We start from the raw sequence: 25,535 nt of genomic DNA on the forward strand, positions 1-25,535 counted from the left end.
GTTGTTGGAGTTCCCTGTCTCACTAACAGCTGCTTCAGAAAAAGCATAGCAGGAAGTGAACAGTCCATCTTGTAAAACATGGAAACAACTGTTAAGTTTTGTCTTACTCCCATTTTTTTCTCCTTTAGAAAGCTTCAAACACTGGGCATGAGGGTTCACATCTCCCACATTTTTTTTTTGTCAATTTATACTTGTATTTCTAATTATTTTGATTTTATATATTTTGGGTGTATTGTTTTGCCCACTGAGTTGTACAACTATTATATTAAATTCAGATAATCCTTTGTCTATTCAAAATGAGACTGTGGCTATTACTCGTTAATGCATTTTATTTTAAATTCTACTTTATCTACCTGACATTAATTTTCACCATTTTCCACTCATTTGTGATGCCTGCTATATACCTGTATAACACACACACACACACAAACACATACACACACAGATTGTGGGGAAATGTTAGTGGAATATGCCTCTCATCTACCTCCAGGATGGGATGTAGGTACACAGCAGACTATCACAAGAGAGTGAAAATTAATTTCAGGTAGACAAGGTAGAATTAAGAATAAAATGTAGTAAAGAGTAACAGCCACAGTCTTGTTTTATATAGACGAAGGAATTATCTAAATTTAATATAATAGGCATGCAGCTCTATGGGCAAATAAAAAGAACTCAAAGTATAAAATCAAAATAATTAGAAACGCAAGTAGATATTGACAAAAAACATAGGGGGTGTGAACCTACCACCAATGGCATTGTCTACAGCCATAAATCCTACTTGGAAACAGACCAAGGACACTAACCAACTTCATATCTAACTAATCCCTCAGCAAATAGCTAACTAACTGAAACAACATAAACTAACACTCTTGGAAAGATCAGGAAGATGAAAATTAAAATATTCTAAATCCTACTTAAATTAACATGTAAGATTAATGTTAAAGGTATATAATAATTTTGTACCTTATAGAGAAGACTGTTTTAAATGTCTTTAACATATCTACACAAATTGATCAGCTAAATAAAGTTCCAAAAACACAAGTCCTCCAAACACCATGATTTAATCAGAAGTAATAAGATTACAAATGTAGAGCAAAAGATTAAAGCAAAACTTGCCATTATTTTGAGTAAGTACACCTTTAAATAACTCATGGGTCAGAGAAGATCAAAATTAAAATTTGCACCTATACTTGTAAGTAAATAGGGATTGTGTAATATACAAAATACCAACACATGACAAATAAATCCACATGAGATGGGTTAAATGCTATAGTCAGAAGTAGATTCATAGATTAAATGTTTTATACATTTGTACATATATGAGATAGGTTTAAATATTAGGTACTTGAAAAAAAATTTAACTTTAAATACACGTATATGTATATTATGTTACATATGTCATATGTGTGTGTATATATACATATATATGTTACCTCTTTTCATTTAAACTGAAAAATAAAAGGGAAAATATAAGCAGTGTTTCCATAGTAAATTAAGAAACAGAAAAAGCACACAACTAATCAAAATGCCTAAGAGTTGGTACTTTGGTATGGCAGGGCAGAAAATAAAATGACCTCTGAGAAGTCAAGTAATGGGGAAAAAAAGAAGAAACACGAAAGCGCAATGTGTGTACAAGAGGCAGGGCAGAGTTTTTGAAAGAGAACACCATATGACATTCAACTAATTAATCTGAAAAATCACGGTGAAATGTTAAAACAGTTTCTAGGAGGCTACCAAAATTGATCCAGTTGCCTAGATCAATAACTATTTATCTGAATAAAATTCTTTTTTAAAGTTTCATACCATCACTTATGTAAATGGCCTTGGGTCCGGAAGATTTAGTAGGCAAGTAATTTCAAAGATTAACTAATTTTCACAAAATGTAATCTTATCCAGAATGTTTAAAAGACAATTCCCAATTTGTTTTAAGTCAGAATGATTCTGTAACTCAGTTGAAATGCTTCAAACCACAAACTGCAATTCTCCCTTATACTGGAATATAAATGTAAAAATTCTAAACAATATATTATCAAATTGAATCCAGCAATGTATTTCAATAATACCACAAAGAAGAGCTCAATACCATCATAAAAGTATCATTTAATAATACAGTCTATTAATGGACTGACCCTCTTCAATCTGTCAGAGAAGATTTTTTTTTTTACATCAAAGAAAACCAAAAAGATATGTAATAAAATTAAGCATCAAATGCTGTTGGCGTTTTATCTAAATACTTTCTAAATACCATAAACAATATCCACCTGCCGTGGGTTGAATAGTGTCCCCCAAAACGTTCATGTCCACCCAGAACATCAGAATGTGACCTTATCTGCAAAAAGGGTATTTGCAGATGTAACCAAGGTAAGGATGGAGATGAGATCGTACTGGATTAAGGTGGGCCCTATATCCAATGAGAGTGTCCTTATAAGAGAAAAAAGTGCACACACGAACACAGAGAAGAAGATGATGTGAAGACAGAGGCAGAGACTGGAGTGATAAAGTCTACAGGATGAGGAACCCCAAGGAATGCTTGCAACCAGCAAAAGCTGGAAAGAGGCATGGGGCAGTTTCACTCTCACAGTCCCCAGAAGGAATCAACCCTGCCAACACCTTGATTTGGAACTTCCGGCCTCTGAAACTGTGACAGAATAAATTTCTGTTGTTTTATGCCACCCAATATGTGGCACTTCGTTAGGGCAGCCCTAGGAAACAAATACACCATCTTAACCCACAAGCCAACATCACCTTTACACCAAAAGCATCCTCATTAAATTCAGCAACAAGACAATAATTCCTGAAGGATAATAATAACTGAGTGAAGCCTACTGAAGAGAAGGCCCCTCTCGTGTATACAGCAACCTCTGAATCCACTTAAACAGCTTGCGCAATGCCTGAGCTGATGCTTTGCAAACAGGATAGAGAAGGACAATTACCATTGAGGTATTTGATGACTGTCCCTGCATTTATTCCTATGACTATGTGCCTGCAGGTGACAGACATCTGCTTGAATTCTTGAATCCTGCTTTTCCCACTTCTTGTGTAATCCTGCACAAGGCACTTAGCTTTCCTGAGCTGCCTTTCTCTAATCTATAAGGTAGAGATAATATACATACATATTTTGCTACAGCAAAGATGAAGATAATAAGAATGGATCAAAAAGACACTTAGCTCAAAACCTGGCACACAGTAGGTACTCAATAAATGCTGGTTTCTTTCCTTTCCGAAATAGTGACATATCAGGGGTGAGCCTTAGAGATGAGAATTATATTTGGTCAATTATGTTATTCATATTCTCCCAACTGTGGTAAAATTATAGATTTAAAAATCTCCTCATAGATCAATTTCTTTAAGTCAATTGTATTACAGACAGGCAAGCACATACTGAAGCAAGAGGGAAGATAGAATGTTGCTGGTGGGAGTGTATTTTTTTTTTAATTGGCCCACAAGGAAGAATCACTGAAATGTAATGTTTCGTCCCCACTTTCTATTTATAAAGACTGTGGTGGCCAAATGGTCTAAACCCATACACACCAATGGGGGAAATTGAGCTTTATGTACCAAGAGCAGTTGATTTCACAGGTTTTTGAATGCACAGACAGCTTTTAATTTAATATTTTCCCAGAGGCCTTTAAAAGTATTGGGTGCATTTTGAAAAGTCCAATAAATATTTGTCATTTTATATAGGGCCATCAGTTTTTGTTTGTGAGTTATCCCCCCCTCTCAAACACAAATCAAGTGAAATATTTAAGGTCTGAGCCAAGTGCCCAGGAGCTTATTAAAAATGAGTCCAAATGAATTTGCTGGCAAATGCTGGGAGTATGGAAATGAGGCAAAATTTAAGAATCCCCAAGTGGGCTGGAGAAGGAATGCTATGCAGGATGCCCTCTGGGGTATGCTAGGACTAGAAACCTGAGTAGCTGAGAATCAGCCCAGAGCGATGTGCAGGGGCAGGGAGGGGCCAGAGAGAGGTGCCTTGAAGGTCAAAGGGCAGGGGGCGTGGAAGATCTGGTGTATGAAAACCAGGAGAGAGGGGCTGCTACCCGCCCCAAGCCCACCTCCAACACACGTACAGCACGTACACTCCAAGTCAGTCATCTGAGAGCCAAAGGACAGCCAGTTAAGGCCAACCTCCTAGCACGCTCCCTCCCTATGCTCTCCAACCAAGTCTAACATATTCATTTGTACTTCCCCAATCACCCGGTTCCATCAATTCTATTTTTTTTTTTTTTTTTTTTTTTTTTGCATTACATGGGCCTCTCACTGTTGTGGCCTCTCCCGTTGCGGAGCACAGGCTCCGGACGCACAGGCTCAGCGGCCATGGCTCACGGGCCCAGCCGCTCCGCAGCATGTGGGATCTTCCCGGACCGGGGCACGAACCCTTGTCCCCTGCATCGGCAGGCGGACTCTCAACCACTGCACCACCAGGGAAGCCCAATCCTATTTTTTCTTTTAACATCACTAGAATCACTTCTGTTGCTTATTCCGCAAATACCTATTCATTGAGTATCCACTGAAACTCTGTAGGGCCTGGGACAAACCATGAGCTAAAGGTGTCATTGTCACTGCCTCATTTAACTTGGTGCTTAGCCAGGAGGTCTGCTCCCTGTCCCGTCCCTCACGGCCCTGACTCAGAACACACATGTTCCTCCTGTGAACCATTCCAATCTCCCTGCCTTCAGTCTGCCTTCTTCTCCCTCACCCTCCACACTCCAGCCTCAGGAGACGTCAATCCCATAGCATTACTCAACTTAGAAATCCGTGCTGGTGCCCTATTACCTACAGAACAAAGGCCCAACTCCTCTGGAAGACGTAGAAGAGGCTGGCATGGCTTTTCATTTCTTCCCTCCAGCTTCATCTGTAGGCTCTGCTCCTACTTGAATTTTATGTTTCAGCAACTCCAAAAGATTGTTACTTTCCCAAGACACTATGTTGGATCACATTCCCTTGCCTTGGTGCTTCCACCCAACATTTTAAATTAGGCTGGACTGCGATATCTCCCCAAATTTCTACCTGATTTATGGACCCTCTGTCTAGCTGGTCTTGTTACATACTGGACACGCTACAAATGGTGTTCTAATGGACTGCCCCCATCAAAATGGAACCTACATATCACAAAGTATATGCTTCAGTTCAGGTGAGCATTTACTGAAACCTAAACTGAGGGAGACTCTGTTCACTTTGGGGGCTACAGAGATGCATAAAACCCCAAGGATCTCACCATCTAGTTCAAGGGACATAAAGAAGAAAATAAGGGCAGTTCTGGGTGATTTATTAAATAATACAATATTATATCATAAAATTAAAATTATGTGTTTCACAGGAATGAGTAGTGCTTTTACTTGCTTTTGATTTAGGAGTAAGAGAAGGCTTCACAGAATACCTGCTTCCTGAAAAAGGCATCAATAGATTATGGTAGACAGAATAATGGCCCCCAAAGATGTTCACCCCTTAATCCCTGGAACTTGTGCATATGTTTACCCTGCTTGGCAAAAAGGACTTTGCAGATGCGATTAAGGATACTGAGATGGGGAGATTATTCTGGGTTATCCAGGTGGGCCGAATATAATCAAAAGGGTCCTTATAACAAAAAGGCAGAAAGGTCAGAGTCAGACAGAGAAATCTGAAGATGCTACACTGCTGGCTTTGAAGATAGAGGAGAGGGCCATGAGCCAGGGAATGCAGGTGGCTTCTAGAAACGGAAATAGATTCTCCCCTTGAGCCTCCAGAAGGAATGCAGCCCTGAAACACCTTGCTTTTAGCCCAGTGAAACCCATTTGGGGCTCCTGACCTCCAGAAGTGTACGAGAATACATCTGTGTCCTTTTAAGCCACTAAATTTGTGGCAATTTGTTATAGCAACAATAGGAAACTAATACAAAGGCATAGAGGAGCTTAGTGGGAATTCATCAGAGGAGCAACATGTGCAAAGCAAGGATCCTAGGATCCAAGGGTCACACTTTGCAGTGTGAGAAAAGTTCGGCAGAGTCACTAGCGAGCCCTCAAGCCAAAGTGACCAGTCACAGAAATACTGTGCCTCTGGACTCTGCCTGCCACGCTCAGTCACTGGCTGGGAGACGCCCGTGGGAAGAGCGGCCTCGGCACAAACACATGGAGAGGTTCAGAGCACAGCAGGTGGGTTTTGGTCCATCCCTCTCCCTGGAGTTGGCGGGCTGCAGGGCAGATCCTTGGGACCGCCGCAGTGACGGTCTGTGCTGCTGCCATTGCACCTCGTGGAGTCCTCTACCACCCCCAGCCCCTCAAGGTGAACCAGCCCGCTCTGGGGGCTCTCAGGCTGCTGTACCTTCCTTCTCTGTCAACACAGCTGGGATGATGAGGATGGCCACTCCCATTCTATTCAGGGGTAGAAACCCTCTTTTCCCTCTCCATCTTGCTTTAGCTTTATTCATACCTGGCAGGTAACTCTGTGTGCTCTCTATATAAGTGAACCATTCAGTTTGAGGAAAAGAATCACCTTTTAGTTCTTAAGGACTAGGAAATTAATCTTTAATTAGATGACAACGTCCTGCTTCGTGGTTCATCTCAGTCTTCCCCAGAACTGTGAAGCTGGAACTCCAGATGCCTCCTCCCCCGAGAGACCCATCCTGCCTGTGGTGCACCGATAAACCTCCCACGGACGATATCAGGAGGGCTTGGGGTTCAATCGCTGAACTGGGCACATGTTGCTTTTCGCTGCTTCACGTCCATTCCCTCTGCATGCAGTAACTGCACGCTTCCTTCCTGTGGGGAACACGTTCTATGGGGTTTGGGTGAATGGGATTGAGCTGTGACTCCCGTAAGAGAAAGGACTGAGCAAGTACTCCAGCTTGACCATCATTTCACTCCATTCTCCTAGCTGAAGTGATGGGCTCAGGATGGTCCAGAAAGAGAACCCAGATCTATCTGATGCTACAGCTCCACATCAAACTAAAATAAGATATGTAAAGAGCATGGCACAAAATAAATGCTTTCCAGTTGTAATTTCTCTCCCTTCTCTTTATTTGTTCTCTTTTTGATACAGTTAGATCTCCTGATGTAAATACCCATCCAATCTGCCTTGGGAATTCACCTATTGCCCTCCAGCTTCGTGTTCCTGGGCCAGAATCACCCTAGATTTGCCCCATTACCTGAACAGAGCAAAATCTGGTCTGCTTGGCTGAAACTTCTCAGGCCAATGGTGAGGACATTCAGTCCCTTTCTGGGCCAGACGCTGTCCTGGCCTCCTTCTCCTCTTCCCCAGGGCCCCCAGGAGATCCTAGCAAGCCATTGCCCTTACCTACAATGAAACTGTTTCTACCATAGGATGCTAAATGCAGAATCCACTCAGCACCATGAGCTTCATTAATCCAGGACAAATAGCAAAGGCAGCCTTGGGGCAGAATCTGTCATTCAAACTGTGTTCAGGAAATTCCACCTTTGTGGCCTCTGTGCTACACGGGGAGTAGGTGACCAGCCCCCTCCTACATGGTGATGGAAACCAGAAGGCCTTTGGAGACAACACTATTGCATGTAGAAAAGTAAAAATTGCTAAAATTAGTCATTAAAGATCCAACTGTCTTCTGTTGTTGAATCTGAGGCATGTATATGTACGGTGGAAATAAAGTTGTTAAAAACTTTTTTTTTTTTTTTTTTTTTTGCGGTACGCGGGCCTCTCACCGTTGTGGCCTCTCCCGTTGTGGAGCACAGGCTCCGGACGCGCAGGCTCAGCGGCCATGGCTCACGGGCCCAGCCGCTCCGTGGCATGTGGGACCTTCCCAGACCGGGGCACGAACCCGTGTCCCCTGCATCGGCAGGCAGACTCTCAACCACTGCGCCACTACAGAAGCCCTAATGAAAATATTTTTTTCACTGTTTATAAATGTCTTACCACCTGGCTTGGCTCTCCAAGGAGAAATGGGAGGAGGAGGCAATTATGTCCTTATGGGAGGAAAGGGGCCAAGGAAAGTGGCCCTGGGTTATAGACCACAACTGCTGTTGACTCCAGTGAGGCCTGGGCTAGAGGCCTCCAGGCATATCCGATGGGCCCACGGCTTCTGTCCATCTGTGATATCAAGAGGATAGCCGACAAGTTTCCTTGGGAACACTCAGTGACAGGAAGGAAATACAGCCTCTAAGTGATCTGTTTTCCAACAGTTATTTTTTTGTAAATGAAATTTCATCATTCCATCAATTTCTGTTAGATGGGATATTGGGCTTGTAAACAGACCTGGATTTGAGTCTTGCTTCTGCCACTTACTAGCTTTGTGATCTTAGGCAATTTTCCTAACCTCTGAGTCCTAGAATCTTCGACTCAAAGCGGGAACCATAAATGTGTAGGGTCGCTGTGAGGATGAGAGGGGATTCTGCGGGTAAAATGCTCAGCGTGACACCTGATCCACTGTGCGAGCTCTGAGAATGTTAGCAGTGCTGGTGGTAAAGGTGGAAACGATGATGACCATACTTAACTCTGCCTGCATAGGAGGAGTTCAACAAAATGTCCCTGGGTAGGCCTTCTGGACAAAGGCCACCTAGACCCGAGAGGAGGCACCAGAAAGCAAATGAGGGTATTGATGGTGGTGTCAGAGCAGGTCATGAGAAAAAAGTCGATTTCCTGGGCAGTGGTGACAAACGGTAATAGGTGACCCTCTGAAGAGTCAGTGGCTCTCTTTAGTTCGATCAGCAGGTGAAAGTTCAGCCCCTGACACCAAGTCCCGCAAACGCTCCTCTCTCTCGTGACTACAGATGCAGGTGGGTGATCTCTGGAGACGAGGCTCTCAGGAGACCTCGGGTTCTTCCTATTTTGGGTGAGGCCAGAAATAGCCCCGGCAGAGCTGACTCCTAGCAGGATGTCCCCAGTGCTGGCCATGAGTGGCGATTAGGAAGGGAAGGCAGAGGCAAGTAAGACCAATAGGGCAGAAGTTAGGTGAGCTCCTTTAAAGTTCAAGTGTTTAATTTTGTCCTGATTTTGTTTGAGGCTAAGGGGTCAAGCCATTTCTTATTTTATCCAAATCAGCTCAGTGGCCTCCAGGTAGAAGACAACGGCACTGCTGTAATATTTCCAAAGCCCTCGACTAAATGTCTTTAGTCTGCCCTGAGACACCTAAAATGCCACTGGAAGTTGGACCCTTACACAGCTTAAAACGACATTACCCAGGGTTCAACAATAAACACGTGGAGCGGGAGATTTCAGTATTGTGTGATGCATATGTCAGCTGGTCTAACCCTTTTCAGTTGTTTTATGGGAAAATTGGGTTTGATTTTTTTGTGAAAGTTTCCTTGGGACCCAGGACTCACCCCAAGAGCCATTTTGACAGAAAGGTTCCATCTCAAAAGATTGCTTCAAGGTAGTGTTCACATCGCAGTGGTCTCTGTATCCTGCTCAGGGGTTCTCATGGGTAGTCACAGCCAAACTTTCTCTCTGTGTTTTCTCATGTTTCACAAAACGAGGGCAAAGACTAGAAAGGCCTCTCAGACTCTCAGAAGGCTTTCCATCTGGGACAAGGGTCCAGTTGAAACTCTGCGGAGGTGACAATTGCATGGAGATCCGAAGGATGAGAGAGCATTAACTAGGCAAAGGAGGGGCGTGTGTTCGGGGCGTGTGTTCCGGTAAAGAGGATATTTAAGAACCTGGGGGAAGGGTGGAGCCAGACTGTACCGGTTCGCCAGAGCCAGCACACGCGTCTCTTCCCAACTCCATGTTCAGTAACATCACATATGAAGCTTGAAATTAGCCTTGGTGGGAGTATGTACACCCCAGAAATTGGCAGATGCTACAAATCAGGGCTTTTAAAAAAATTTTTTAAGGATAAGGACCTCATCTTTCTGGTACTCTTGTTGCTAGCAGTCTACCTGGCAGATTACGGAAGCTCACTAAATATGAATTTTCTGGGAAGCACGCTGGAGGTAGTTACAGAACTCAGTCATCTACTTTCCCAACCCACTGTCTAACCTACAGAATGGTTGAGAATCAGCGTGAAGGAACAGAGCAAAAACTGGGGTGAGAGCCCAAACGTCTCCGGATTGGTTCTCAGAGAGGCAGGTTCCCATCAGCCTTGAGCAGCAACTCTTCCACTCACTGAGAACATGGGCAATCAGACATCTGAATCTCACTTTCTTCACACCTTTGACACTTACTCTCAGTTACAACTTTCAGTAGAAAGCATTGTTATGGCTCGTACTGGGTTTTTCTTGTCCCGATGCCATCTAGGGACTCACAAGGACTCAGTAAATCACTGGTTTGTCTACCTGCATTAGAGGAAGAGGAGGGAATTGACATCCAGCTTTTTCTACAAAAGTGATCATGTATGTGGATATATATTATTAGCTTGGGCTTAATTTTAAAAGTGGGAGTTCTGGAGTCAGTAGTACTTAGATTCAGATCTTGATTCTATCACTGGTTTTAGTTACAGGGACAGATTATTTATCTTCTCCTTACCTACAAGGATTCTGATACCACCTACCTCCTAAACTTGTGATGAAGATTTAATGAGATAATGCAAGTATAACCCTTGACATATAGCCTACTGTGTAAGAAGTTTCCCGTAAACAGTGGTCAAAGGTCTTCAAACACTAAAATGAGAGACATGCAGGAGAGCTACCACTTATGCGAGTCTGTGGGCCAGCTTGCTTTCTAGATGCTTTGTTATTTATTACTTGCAGTTCTTAAAGAGGCTTACTGCTACATATCATTATCTTCATTTTCCTAATGATGAACCTGAGGGCAAGTGAGGTTAAGGGGCTTGCTTAAGGCCACAGTTAAGATATAACTGAATCAGAATTTTAATATAGTTTTCCTGTTTTCAAAACCTATGATATTCTCTATATTAACGCTGCCTCAACAGGTAAGAAAGTCCAGGGAAAAGCCTCTTTTAAAATTTTTGATTTGTCCAAGACAAAATACTAATAATGATAATATCCCAACTACAATTCAAGTCTTTGAATCCTTCTCTGGTGTAGTGTGCAACGACTCTCAATGTCTCACCCAGCGCCACACAAATAGATTTACATCAGCTCCATTCAGGACACTAGTAGGTCAAAATAAACTACGGGTTATATGTTGGCCAATAATGGAATTTGAACACGCCTGTTCATAAGTGAAAACAGAGGACATTAAATACCTTTTAATTACCCAAGGTTATGAATTACAACTTTGGGTTTTTTCCCCATTAATCCCACATTTCTAAGCTTCCCAGCACTACTTCTAGCCCACTTACCTGTTGGATCTGTGACTCAGTTTCCACATTTGGAAAGAATAATCATAATACTTCATAATGCCATTGTGAGAATTAAGCAATCTGAAATCACTGGGCATAATTCTGTATACAAAATGAGTGCCCATCCACATTTAGTTTCCTTCCTTCCCCCAGAAGTACAACTTTGTCATATAGCTGCATCCTAATCTTGGCATTGGGGAGGACATGGTATTCTATAGGGTATGCCCTGAACCATGAGTCACCCCAGCCCTTGTTCACACCGAAAGACACTCTCCTGTCAGGACTCTCCCTCAGTAATGGGTGGCGGTGACGAGGAAGCAAAGTGCAGTCTGGGACATTTAGCACACCTTAGCCACCTTATTGGTGACTGTTTCACATCAGGCTCTACTGTATGCCAATCATTCTCTCACACGTGACTGTGAGGACAGGCTAGTGAGGAGAGTCACAAGCGATGGATGAGCGCCACACTCATCCATCTTTCTTTCGGAAATGAGTCAAGCGGACGAGGCAGGAGGACCAGGTCAGGCATCCCCATTCTGTGATGAGTCTGTGATTTACATCATTGCTTTCTGAGGACCAGGTCAGGCATCCCCATTCTGTGATGAGTCTGTGATTTACATCATTGCTTTCAAAAAAAAAAAAAAGGATTTGGACCATGAGGACCGTGTTCCAGCCCAGCTCTGCTGGTAACCAGCTGTGGGCCCTGGAGTGAGTCACTATGCAGGCCATATTTATGAACAAAGGAGGGTGACATGATTGGAAAGACCTGGACTTGGATTCCAGGCGCTGCACTCCCCAGCTGTGTGGCCTTGACCTCACTGGCTGGCTTTACAATCCACTGCCACTCTGAATGTTACAGCCCACAGTAGAGCTATGTGTACTTGACTGTTTATGACGGTGTTTTGTTTGGTTGGTTTGCCAAGAACAATCATTTGGTCTGACCCTCTGTGTTACCTTCCTATTGCTGCTTCAACAGATTACTACAAACTTAACACAACTCAAGCTTAGTGGCTTAAAACCCAATGCCTTATAGCTCTTGAGGTCAGAAGTCCAAAATGGGTCTGTCTTATTGGACGAAAACTGCAGAATTCTTCCGGGAGGTTCTAAGGGAGAATCCATGTCCTTGCCCTTTCCAGCGTCTACAGGCTGCCTGCATGCCTTGGCTCTGGCCTCTTGCTCCATCTTCGAAACTCATCACTCCGGCCTTTGCTCTGTCCTCATATCTCTGTCTCTGGCTTTTGTATTACACTGGACCCTTTTAATGACATTCGGCCTATCCACATAACCTAAAATAATCTCCCCATCTCAAGATCCTTACCTTAACCATATCTGCAAAGTCCCTTTTGCCATGTAAGGTAACACATTCACAGCTCCTAAAATTATAATGGGGACATCTAAAATTTGGGGCAGGGGGCGTATGGGGGGAGATTTACTCTGCCTACCACATCACTTTACAGTCAGATTAAAGTTACATGACAGTCATCTAGGAGAAACAGTTAAACCTCCATTGGTAAACTACTTTGATAATAACAAGGAAATGGAAGGGAAAAGAAGTTGGGATCAAAGAAAATTATTGTTTAGCTGAACTAACTTAAGTAAATTGAACCAATCTGTGCTCAGTTTCCATCTGCGAAGTGAGGATTCTAATACTACTACCAATCACATAGATTTATTTAAATGAGATAATATTCATAAAGTTTTTAGTACAGTGTCCAGCACACTGTGGAGATACTGGGAATTCTAACCCTGACGTCCTACCTCCTTCACAACTACTACGCCATTTACGCAAGAATTAAAGAGCTGGCTGTTGAGTGCGCAAGGCTAAGCGTCATGGTGACTTCCTGACACAGTACGACACCTCCAATTACCTCTCAGAGCAGACCTTGCAGACTTCTCCTGCCACACTTCATCATACTCTTTTAGATGTTAAAAGCAGTAAGTAACGTGGAAGGCAATTTAGAGTCCACAGGCATTTTCTCCCCTCATCTTCGCCACAGCTCTCTACCCAGAGGTGTTAATTCTCTGTACCCAGAGAAGACTAAGGGTCAGAGTGGTTAAGTGCAGAGTCACAGAGCTGAGAAGTGGAAAGCCAGGCTCTAGTCCCACTTTTCCAACTCCAACCTCATGCCTTTCTGCCATGCCATGCTGTCCACTTTCTCGTGTTTTGCTACGTTCATGTATTATGGCTGGGAAAACAAGACTAAAAGAATCCAACAAAGATGAACAGGTGACTCAACTTCAAAACAGCTGGGAATCACATAAGTGAAATGACTGACCATTATTTTCATTGCTGACATTTTCTTCTGAGTATGTCCCTTGGGCTCAAAATACTGGATTTAGAGTAACCTGGGTTTGAATCCTGGTTCTGACATGTAGAACTCACTGATATTCTGCAAGTCATCTAACTTCTGAGTCTCAGTGCCAGCTCCTCCTCCAGGAGAGCCTGCATTACTGTCATTTGGGCATAAATGTAAAAGTGAAAGCAACTGTTGCATGACAGATTAGTGGGGTCAGATTATACTAATGGAAATGTTCCAAGGAAAGTTTGATTGGATTAATCCTAGAACCCTTGCAGTTAAGTGGAAACGATGATACAGGCTGATAGGTGAGCCGGCTTGCCTTCCATCTGTCTCACCCATATATTTTCTAGAGGCACTTATTTGGGGAGATAAGCATTAAGGTTTCAAGAAATCAAGCTCAGTTTCTCTGTGGCCGTCTCACTTAAGCTGAATATGAAAAGAGTTACAATTTGGAAGGTACATCATAAATCCAGTGACAGCTATTCTGGAACTGACTGGAGACACTTTCAAACCTAATTAAAGTGGTTTCCCTTTTTGAATTTGCTCCAGGTATGCATTTATTGCCTGGGCTAGAAACTAATTTGTAGCAAGATTTGGGATCCAGGCCCTTACACTGGGAGGTTTGTTATATGTGATTAAGCTAAACCATTTAGTTTAATACCAGAGAAGTAATTTGAAATAAAAGAAATTGCACTCCATATTCAAGAAGTAAAATACCCTTCAAGTATAAACAGAACTACATTGCATAAAAATACAGTTTCTGAAACCAAGTACCTATTTCAGGTGCTCTCTGAACACAGACTTGGAAATATTTGCCTCAGAGTCATTTCTTCAACTCTAAGTCCAATTCCTTCGTACATAAACTCAGGGCCTTTTTCCCCACTGCCTTTTTCCCTTTCTCCTTCATTCTAGTCTCATGCTGACCTCCTATTGCAGTGTCATTATAAGAGATGAATAAGATGTTTTAAATTACTTAGCACAGTACTTGGTGCATAGAAGGCACCATCAAATCACAGCCTACCTCAACATCATCACCACCACCACCATCAACACCACCACCACCACCATCACCACCACCATCAACACCACCATCAGGATCACTGCCATCATCACCACCACCACCATCATCACCACCACCATCAATACCATCATTTGTCTAGAGATCCTTTCTTCTGGAGAGTGAGGGAGCGCAGAAGATTACAACTGGAAACCAGACTCACTAATTGAGGGATCTAATCTTTCCCTAACAATAGCTTTCACTAAGTTCCCCAAACCACAGTGTTATGTGGATCTGGCAAACTCCATATTACGAAGGAAGAACTGAGGCAGAGATCCATGAACACTATTGTTTATAATCAAACATCTACTTAGCTCTCGTTCAGCTTGTACATCTCAGCTCAATCATTGCCTCCTAAGGGAAACCTTCCCCGAGCCCCTGCACAAAGTCAAAGCTCCAGGAAAGCCTGCATTATAGTCACATAGCATCATGCACAACTACCCCTCTGTAATTCCCCCCATAACTGCATTTTTACTTTTATTTGCATTAACATTTGATTACTGTTGGTCTCTGCCAAAATATCATAAGCTTCTTATGTGATTTTCTAACTTTTATACCCTAGGCTCTAGCACACATAGGTACTCAGTAATTAATTGTTGAATGTATAAGAATGGATGAATGAATCAAAAAGACCCACAATAACAAGTCTTGGTGAGGATATGAAAGAACTGGAACCCTTATACATTGTTGGTGGAATTATAAAATGGTGCAGCCACTGTGAAAAACAGTCTGGCAGTTCTTCGAAATGTTAAACATATAGTCACCATAAGACCCGCCAATTCCACTCCTAGACATACATCCAAAAGAACTGAGAATTTATGTCCACACAAAAAACCTTTACGTGAATGCACATAGTATCATTATAGCCACAAACTGGAAAACAACCCAAATGCCTGTCAACTCACGAATGAATAAATAAAATGTGTTGCATCACCGTGGAATATAAAATGCGTCACATCACCGTGGAATATAAAATGCGTCACATCACCGTGGAATATAAAATGCGTCACATCACCGTGGAATATAAAATGCGTCACATCACCGTGGAATATAAAATGCGTCACATCACCGTGGAATATAAAATGCGTCACATCACCGTGGAATATAAAATGCGTCACATCACCGTGGAATATTATTTGACAACGAACACAGATGAGGAACTGATGGATGCTGCAACACGATCAATCTTGAAAACCTTATACAAAGTGAAATAAGCCAGGCACAAAAAGCCGTATGTCATGAAACCATTGGTTCAAAATATCCAGGACAGAAAAATCCATAAAGACAGAGGGGGCAGTATACTGGCAGGTTCTGGAGACATTTGTGATGGTTATGACTCGGGGCGGGGGGTGAAGGTTCTACTAGTGTCTGGTGGGTACAGGTCAGGGTTGCTCCTAAACATCCTGCAATGTACAGGACAGCCCCACCACAACAAAGAATTATCCAGGCCCAAATGTCAGTGGTGCTGAGATTGAGAATCACTGCCCAAGAAGGACCTATCCTTAGTTTTTCCTCCAGTCCAGTCTAAGCCAAGCACTATTCCCCATGTGGGAGGAGAATAAGCCTTCCCATCTCCTTTCTACCATCTCCCTTCTCCAATCACTAGCCAAGTAACTTGGACCATCAAGGATTGGGCTGCCCACGCCAGCTCCTTCCTAGTGTCTGAGAACGTCATATCTAGCTATCCTCTTTATCTGGTGTGGCTGATCTGGCTTTTTCTGGAATTACAGTTATAATATCCCACCCTCTGGTTCAGTTAAACAAGACTAGAGATTCAGGAAGGAGAAGCAAGGAGCTTTCCTGGCGCCTCCTGGCCTAATCTCGGCTAATTGCAGGAATCCTGCATTTCATGGGGCATGGATTTCCATCTAAGCCCTTCCCCATTTTCCATTTAGTCTCTGCCCTTGTTCATACAGCAACCTTGATTCAGGAGACTAGAGAACAAGAGGGTGAATGGCAGGATTTAGGCACCATCCTGACACAGAAATCCAAAATGCTAGCATCGCACTGAAGTCTGTCTTCCCAGGAAACCAAACACTGTGAAAGTGGGAACTGGGTGTCGGAGAAAATGGGGCAGAGATATTTCATTTGCAGTGAAAATTCCAGATCATTCCAAACCCACTGGCTGTGATATATTTTCAAGAGGAACAGATGGGTGCCTGTGAGCATGGGAGTTTCAGATGTTCAGGAGAAGACGTTTTAGCCAAATTTCCTTGGGGCATCCATCTGGTCCAGGCTAAGACAACTTACCCCATGAGGAGGCTAGATGAGGCCTGAAAAATGCCTGCAGCTCTGAGGAGGTGGGCTTGTGGAAGGGGCAGTGTTCTCACTGGAAACCAGTCTACTCAGGTCTTGATGGTGACTTCTGGGTCACCTCTGAGAAAGAAGAAAAAAGAAGCAGCTCAGTCTGAGGAGGCAACACCATGAATCCAACCCATCCTTTATGAAAACCCTTTATAGGAGGGCTGTGGAACAATCTACATGTGGCTCAGCCCAGCTCCTCCTGAATGGGAAGGTTGATAGTTATAAGTCCTATGAGTTCAGGGTGAAGGACCAATGCGTCCAAGAGCAATTCTCAGTGGGCATTCAATTCCCACCAGCTGTTTGGTATTCTTTTTCACAGCATGGCTTTCCACATTGCAAGCCATTAAGCCTCCAAAACTCCCAAATTCCTTAGCCCTGCAAAACTTCAGCTGATCATGCAATGTGATCACTCTCTGAAATGCAAGGCCCTCTAGGGTGGTAAACATTTACAGGTTAAAAACAATAGTAGCCCATCATTCCGAGCACCGAGAAGATCAAAGAGGTGACACGACAGCAGTGAGGTCTAAAATGGCAGACCTCAAACTTATGGTCTTAAGGACCCATTCACACACTTACAATCTATTGAAGTCTCCAAACAGCTTTTGTTTATGTGAGTTATGTCTATCGATATTTACATTTTAGAAATTCAAACTGATGAATTTTTTAGATATTTATCTATTCATTTAAAATAATAATACTAAATCCATTACATGTCAACAGAAATAACACAGCTGTGTCTAAAAATAACCATAGTTTTCAAGACAAAAAAAAATTTAGTCAGAAGAGTGGCATCGTTTAACACTTTTTTGCAAATCCCTTTAAAGTCTGGCTTAATAGAAGACACCTAGATTCTCACATCTACTTCTGCATTCAATCCATTGTAATTTAATTTTTGGTTAAAGTATATGAAGCAAACCCAGACTCACATAGATACGTAACTAGAATAGAGAAGAGTACTTTAATAGTCTTTTCAGATAATTGTGGATAGTCTTGTTTGATACTACACCAAAACTCAACAAGGGGTATTTCTTAAAGGTTAGCTGCAATGTAGAACCTGAAACCTTATCAATAATTCATCTTGTAGTCTGTCCAATTAAAATCCATTGGTCCATCTTGCACTTTGGTCCCTGAACTCATTCATGATGATTCATTTGGAAAATATGGATTCTCTGAGTTATGCAGCTTTTAAATATTTTCACATTTCATTTGTATCACATTAAAAAAAACACACATTTATTAATACCATCAATCTCATCACAAAAGTATTCAAGTATTGGGACGCTGTCAAGCTCACAGTTACAGATACAAGCTGTCCAAAATTCTAATTTTCACTTGAAAGCTTGCATTTTAGCAGTGGCAACAAATACTGTCAGTTGTTTTCCTTGAAGTGACAGGCCCACCTTTTTTGTTTTCAAGAAAACGTCTGCCGAATACCCCAGTCTGAATAATTATCTATCAGCTGCTCTTCCAAGTGAAAACGGTGTTTCATGAAGAGAAGTGGCTAGTTGAGCTCACAACTCAAGCACTCACTCAAGTGCTTTTCCTGGAGGCCGCCATTGTGCTTTGCCGGGCAGCAGAAGTGCTTTCTGTGCGCTTCCTGCTGCATCCCACAAAATATTAAAAGACGTGTATTCAGGGGTCGAGATTTAATTAAATTAATCATTTGTATCCCTTTACCAAGGATGTTCTTAAGGAAAAAATGCTTTGTTTACTTATTTGCTTGTTTTCTGTGTTCCGAGAGCATGGTAGTAAAGAGTACAATGACAACTTGTACAGTTGGATGCTTCTGCTTTGATCCCTGCTAAGGCACCAGCACTGTCATCCCCCATGGCTTTTGTGCCATCAGGACAACTGTCAACACAGTGATAAAGGCAAATAATGGCTTAATATTATGAAAATAGTTTTAACCTTGAAGAGCCCCTGAAAGACTCTTGGGAACCCACTAGAGTCCACAGATCACGCTTAGAGGACCATGGACCTAGGAGATAGTGGAGCCCTAGGAAACTTAACTGACCACAGCCTGAAGTGCCATTAAACAGTTTCCCCTGGGCAGGGGTGATCAGATGCTCTTTTGAAGCAACTCCCATCAGCCACAATGTGGAGATACTTTGAAGGGAAGGCTGACGGAGTAAATGCAGGAAAACCAATTGGGAGACCACCGTGCTCATCCGGATGAGAAATGATGTGGGTCCCAAGAAAGGCAGGGGGAGTGGGGTGGAGGGAAAGCTTTGGAGAGCTGTGCGAGGGTGGCTGTGTGAGAGGAATCCTGCAGCCAGATCTCAACTCCATCACCAGGCACGTCATTAGAGCCATAAATTACAAATTAATCTTAACAGAAAAGTAAGGGAGGAAAGTGTTGTGCATGAATTCTTCCTCTGCACTCTGTGTATTTGATGACTCTGGGTTTCCTCTGCAGAAGTCAATGAAACAATTAAGTCTCAGCCCATTTTTCCTCATCCTGATCTCGAAGAGTGTTAAAAAGGCTTGCACCACACTTTCACACCCGGGCCTGTTAATAATTCATGCGCTTGCCTCCTTTAGTTCTTTTGTCTTTGCTGCTTAAACCCGGTGGAAATGTGGAAGTTTGCCTTTGATTTCTCAATGCTACGTCCTTACAAACATTCAAACAGCCGCTCCTCTAACACCAAAGTTCTGGGGCCAGTGAAATCCTCTCTGCCTTTCACCAAAACCCCAACCAAAGACAAAATTTGATCTCTGCTCATTGTGTCAGCTCGCTTTGTGATGAATCCTCAGTCTCACTTGGACAGCTCAGCCCAGAGTCGCTGTGGCTAAACTGGAGAAGGGGATTCTGTTGCTCCTCAGAGCATGGTCTGTGGTACTAGCAGCATCAGCTTCACCCTGGAAAAGGGTTTCTCAGTCCTCGGCAATACTGACATTCGGGGCCAGAAATTTCTTAGTTGTGGGAGTTGCCCTGTGCATTGTGGGATGTTTACCAGTATTCTTGACTTGCACCCTCTGGCTGCTAACAGCACCTCCCTCCATCCCAAGTTCTGACAACCAAAAATGTCTCCAGACATTGCCAAAGGTCCTCTGGAGGCATAATCACCCCAGCTGAGAACCACTGCCCAGGGCCCTGTTAGAAATGTAAACATTCCAGGGCTTCCCTGGTGGTGCAGTGGTTGAGAGTCTGCCTGCCGATGCAGGGGACACGGGTTCGTGCCCCGGTCCAGGAAGATCCCACATGCTGTGGAGCGGCTGGGCCCGTGAGCCATGGCCGCTGAGTCTGCGCGTCTGGAGCCTGTGCTCCGCAACGGGAGGGGCCACAACAGTAAGAGGCCCGCGTACCGCAAAAAAAAAAAAAGAAATGTAAACATTCCAGTCCCATCCCAGAGCTAATAAATCAGAAGCTTCATTTTCCAAGACTCTAGGTGATTCACAGGCATGTGAAAGTGTGAGAAGTCCTGGGCTAGAGCACTGGTTCCCAAACTTGGCTGCACATTTCTATCATCTAGGAATCTCTAAGAAAATTTAAGTGTCTGGGGCCCACCCCCAGGGATCCTGATTGAGTTGGTGTGGGTACAATCTGGGCACTGGGATTTTTAAGGTCTAGCCAGGCGATTCTGATGTAGCAAAGTTTAAAACCACCGTTTCTTACATGGTTTAGCCCCACTCCTCACATTTTGCAGATGAGGAAACTGAGGCACAGAAGGGTCCAGGAACCTCCGCATCAGATAATCAGTAGAGCCAATATTCAAACCATAAACCTCCAAACAGTTAAGGGGCCCTGGTAATGCTCTACTCGTCCTTTCTAGCTCCTCTGGCAATTGTGATTATTTTTGTACTTCTCTGTTTAATTTCTCTCTTCCTGACCAGATGGTAAGGTCTCTGAGGGCGGCAAGGGTCATGCCTGTCTGGCTCACCGTGCCTGGCGTCTCCCTGGTGCTGAGAAGTTATGTTGGAGTGAGTGCCTGGATGAACAAAACGAGCAGATAACAGAATAAAGAGCCAAGTCTGCGTCTATTTGGTGCCCAAGCCCTCTCCTCCAAGTCAGGAAAACATGACAGGCGCTCTGTCTGTGGCTGCGTGAGCGAGACGCTCCTCCCGCCTGCCCGCTGGCTGGCCTTTCAGGCTCCATGTCTGCCGGCTGAGGCCAGAGGGGGCTGCGGGCCAGGTCTGGGCAGCCACCAAAGCATCAGCATCTCCAGGGGAGCCTTGACCATATGGTAACTGAACGCGGCACTCCATCTCCAATCCTCCCACCTCTGTATGGGGCCAGGCCCACTGTGTCCTTTTGTAGGTAAAGACGCCAGGGTTCTGAGTAGCAGTGACTTGCTCTTAAGTGTGGGGGAACTAGAATTCAGAGGGGCCCTGGGATTCCCTCCTACCGAGAACCCCACGCAGAAGGGACTCTCTCTGGGTGCCGTAGGACCAGGGAGGCACCTTGGACGTCAGGCCCAGCTACTTTTTCCAGCCTCATTTCTCCCTTCTCTCCTCCATCCTCACCCCCTATAACCCTCTACAACTCTCCACGCACTCCAGCCACACTGACCCCCGTCACTCCCTCGAACGTGCCAAGCTGTCTCGCACTCTCAGCCTCTCCATGTGCTAGTCTAGTGGCCCGCAGTGCTCCCCTGTGGCTCATTCTTCTCCATTCTTCAGGTTGCCGTGCACATGTTAACTCCTACAGGAAGCATTCCCAGACCGCTTCTCACCAGGGAGACACCTCTGTGTAATGTTCCTCTAACATACTCTGGTTTCTACTGTTGGGCTCAACACTGCCTGATTGTAATTCCTTCTTTAAGTGTCATCCCTTCTACGTGATAAACTTCGGGAGGGCTGTGACCATGTTCACACGCTTCACCTCACTTTCCAACACCTAGCATAATTCCTGACACAGAGTATGTGCTGAATAAACATTTATTCAAGAAATCAATAAACCAAACACTGTTCATAACATCTCAGCCAAGACTTGGGGTCTCTATGCTCCCTCTCAGCCAGGCCTCAAACTAGAATTAAAATAAAGGGGTCGATGGAAGGAGGGAAGAAATTTGTTTTTGTCTGCATATTTGGAAAGTCACATTACTTGTCAATTGATCATAAAAAGAATCAACTGTCCATTTCCTGCCTCCTATAGACCTCCTACCTCATCAGGCCTCCTGGATACAACCTGAATTGTCAAAGACAAAGGAGATGCTGCACAGCCGCAGCCAAGCTTCTGGACCACGTGAGAGAAGCAGGTCCATCCCGGGGCAGGGAGTCAACAGCCTGGATCAGCCACACTAAAGGTGGGCGCATGGCCACCGTCAAAGATTCATGGGTGTTTATAAGAAACGCCTCACCCAAGACTGGCACTTTAACCAAAGATTAAGGTCTTTGCAGAACATGTGAATGAAAACAGTTGCATGATTAAAATTTGGCAAACCGGGATGTGCACTCTCGTGGGACAGTTCTCGTGGGACAACTCTAGGATACACAACTCTGGCATACACAGCATGTGTGGCTGTGAATTTCTTCAGTCCTCTCAGACCTTCCTGGAGGAAAACTGTGCTACTTAGAGATACTGCCAGTAGCCTAACTAGGAGCTGTGAGCAAAGGATGGGAGCTCCCGGCAGAGGGACAGTCCAGACAGTGGTGTGAGGCCCCCACGCATAGATAGGTACGGGTGGGAAAACTGATCTACCACGCACAGGATAAAAGCAAAGAGCCAAAGCATTAGACCACATTGAAGGGGACTTTAAAAAGTGATGATGATGGTGATGGTGATGATAATGGGTCAAATACACATAGAGCCTTAGGTTGAATGCAGTCTTCTATTATTTGAGAAAATACAAACGATGTCATTAGTCCAGGGTCTGCCTGGGCAAGTGCTCAGTAACTGTCGGCCACATGTAATCTCACTTGCTTCTCACCAAACCCAGTGATAGACTGTCGTTACCACCGTGCAACAAAAGAGAGAAAAAAAACAGAGCCCATGTAAATAAATACACTCATGAGTCAGCCACAACGCCACACCAGACAGGGTCGGAATCAGGGTGTCCCGGAGTGTCCAAATCCAAGTCCAAGGTCCTCTTCCGTTTACCACACCAGGCTCGTGAACTCTCTACCACGAGGGAGGGAGAAAAGACACGGGGCACAGCAGCATGACATGGTGCAAGAAGCATGTTAGAAAGATTTCTCTGGCCAGAGGGCAGAGTGGAGATCAGGAAACTGAGGCAGGAAGAAAGGGCATTTCCCAGTTGGGGGAGATGAAGGTCCTAGAGAAAGGTGGTGACAGTGAGACAGGAAAGGAACAGGTTGATTTGAGAACTTTGGGGGTCATTCGATGGCATGTGGTGGCAGGATACAGAGAGAAAGCAAAAACGGGAGGGCTAACATGGCCATCGACACGGAGACAGCTCCGCATGCTGTTGGGATGAAGATGGCTTCTTGGAATCCCACGAGAAGAAGTGTAGACCACCAAGGGCCATGTCCTTCTCCTCCTCTCCCTCCGCCTCTTCTGTTCTGAAATAAGTTACTGAAGTGAAATTCACATAACATAAAGTTAGCCATTGTAAAGTGAACAGTTCCGCGGCACTGAGTATACTCATGATGCTGTCCAACCACCACCCCTATCTAGTTCCAAAATGTCCCCATCACTCCAAAGTAAAACCCCAAGCCAATTAAGCACTCACGCCCCACTCCCCACTCCCTCCAGCTGCTGGCGACCACTCTTTTGCTTTCTGTCTCTATGGGTTTGCCTGTTCTGGACATTTCGCAGAATAAATGCAATCATACAATCTGTGGTCTCTTGTTTCTTTCACTTAGCATAATGTTTCTGAGGTCCATCCACACTGCAGCATGATTCGTGCAATTTCCCCTCACGGTTTTCCCCCTCTTATCATCCCTGAGAACATTCTTGGACCCCCAAACTGCCCAGCACTAGCTGAGCCGTTCCTTTACAGCACTGCGTACGGCAATAATAGCCAAGTTCTTCCAAGTGGAGGAAAAAAATGAGGGTTAAGGTAGAGATGAGCACTCACATCCAGTATCTCAACGGCAAATGTGGCCCCTGAATTCTGACACTGTGAACGGGAAGAGGGGGTTCCCTGCGGGGAGCAGATCTGAGGGTACATGTTGCTATCCTCTCTTTGATTCTTGTCACCTCCCAGCATCATGGACAATGAAAGGGTGAGCAGCTAGACCTCATCGCACCCTGAATTTGTCCTGACGCAGAACTGTTAAGACCACGCATTTCAAAGGCAGAGGTTGTTTTGAAAAAGCCACCAATAAGCTCTTGCTCTTTGACTTGCTCTGTGAACCCCACGGGGTTTTAGATTTTTTTTTTTTTTCAATTTTTGGGTTTAGATCTTTTTAAAGCCAGCACTGCACAAAGCAGAAGCGGATGAGTGAATTCCCTGATTAGAGCTCTGTGCATTGCCAGCAATGAGCCTTAGAGGGGCTGATTTGACAGTATCCGTGTGGAACCCATCAGCTTGTGGTCAAGTGTGGACTAGAACTGCTGGGGCTGTTTCCATCCGGGGCAGAGTTGAGTGTGTGGGGAAGCAGAGCAGAGGTGGAAAGTCAGGCAGCTGAAAATCTGTGCTCTCCACCCCATGCCCCTGCCCTCGTTCAATCTTCATCACCTCTCCTCTGGGCTATTGCTTCAAAGGTTTCTGCACTCCCAGTGTCCTGCTTTCGACACCATCCATTCCACCCAAAGGGGGACTAACCACTTTGCTGTCATCTTTAAAATCCTTCAGTAGCTCTCTACAGCAAGGGTTTAACCTGGGTCTAGGCACCGCCAGGCTCTCAATTGCTCTCTAAAGCAGGGACTGGCAAAACTTTTTCTGTAAAGGGCCAAAAGGTATATTTGAGGCTTTGCAAGTTCATCACATTGCGTATTAGAAGCACGCATCTCTGAGCTTTGGCAAGAAAGCAGCCATAGGCAATATGTAGATGAGTGGTTGTGTCTATGTTCCAATAAAACTTTATTTACAAAAAACATGCCACTGGCCAGATTTGACCTATGGGCTGTAGTTCTGCCACTCTTGCTCAAAACTCTGAATCTATATGCAAAACGATGTGCAACTGTGCATTTCTGTGGAGAGCGGGTCCATCACTTTCAGCAGACAGTGAAAGGGTTCGATGGACCCCCAAATGCTAATGCTCCAGCATGGCCTTGCTCCAGCCTTTAGAACCTTCACTGGCCACACTGGAAGGCTTTCAGCTACTGACACACCAGACTCTCCCCCTCCCCCTCCATCTTCACACATGCTCAGCTCAGACTGCCTGTGCCTGGCCAGCGCATCTCCTCACTCAATAAATCCCCCAATATCCACACCTGCAAGTCACTGGGATGGTTTCTGCCCTCGTGAAACTTACTGCCTAGAAGATAGATACAAGGAAACTGGAGAGATAAGGAAATTACACATCTGTAACAACTGCACTCAACTGTTACAACTGTAACATGTGCTACAACAGTTTGAAGTAGGGAAGAGGTGCTGTGACAGGCAGATGACCAACCTTCCCCCAGTGGGTTCCCAGGGTCTGGAACTTTCAGTGCTAAAACCAGGAGGTCCTGGGTAAAAAGGATGAGTTTATAGGGTCATCCTATATGAGGGGGGACTAGGGGGCTCTAAATTAGAGGGCTCAGGAAGGCCTCCCCAAGGATGTGGCATTTCAGGGAGAGATCTACACTGGGCCACCCCAGCTCTCCTTTTCTTCTAGTGGCCTCGCAGCTCACAGG

At 44.4% G+C, this 25,535-nt stretch overlaps 1 long non-coding RNA gene across 1 annotated transcript in view; it reads right to left on the reverse strand.

The window, feature by feature from the left end:
* LOC149744708 (uncharacterized) overlaps positions 1-25,535 on the reverse strand; it is a 333,956-nt gene that overhangs the window by 128,263 nt on the left and 180,158 nt on the right. Inside the window, exon 2 of the long non-coding RNA XR_016391032.1 lies at positions 16,796-16,921. This is a non-coding gene — a long non-coding RNA (uncharacterized LOC149744708). The remainder of the gene's footprint in view (positions 1-16,795; positions 16,922-25,535) is intronic.

The sequence above is a fragment of the Delphinapterus leucas genome, chromosome 20, assembly GCF_059928025.1.
Source record: "Delphinapterus leucas isolate spDelLeu-1000000601 "Yukka" chromosome 20, BTC_Dleu_Yukka2, whole genome shotgun sequence".
NCBI classification, from domain to species: domain Eukaryota; kingdom Metazoa; phylum Chordata; class Mammalia; order Artiodactyla; family Monodontidae; genus Delphinapterus; species Delphinapterus leucas.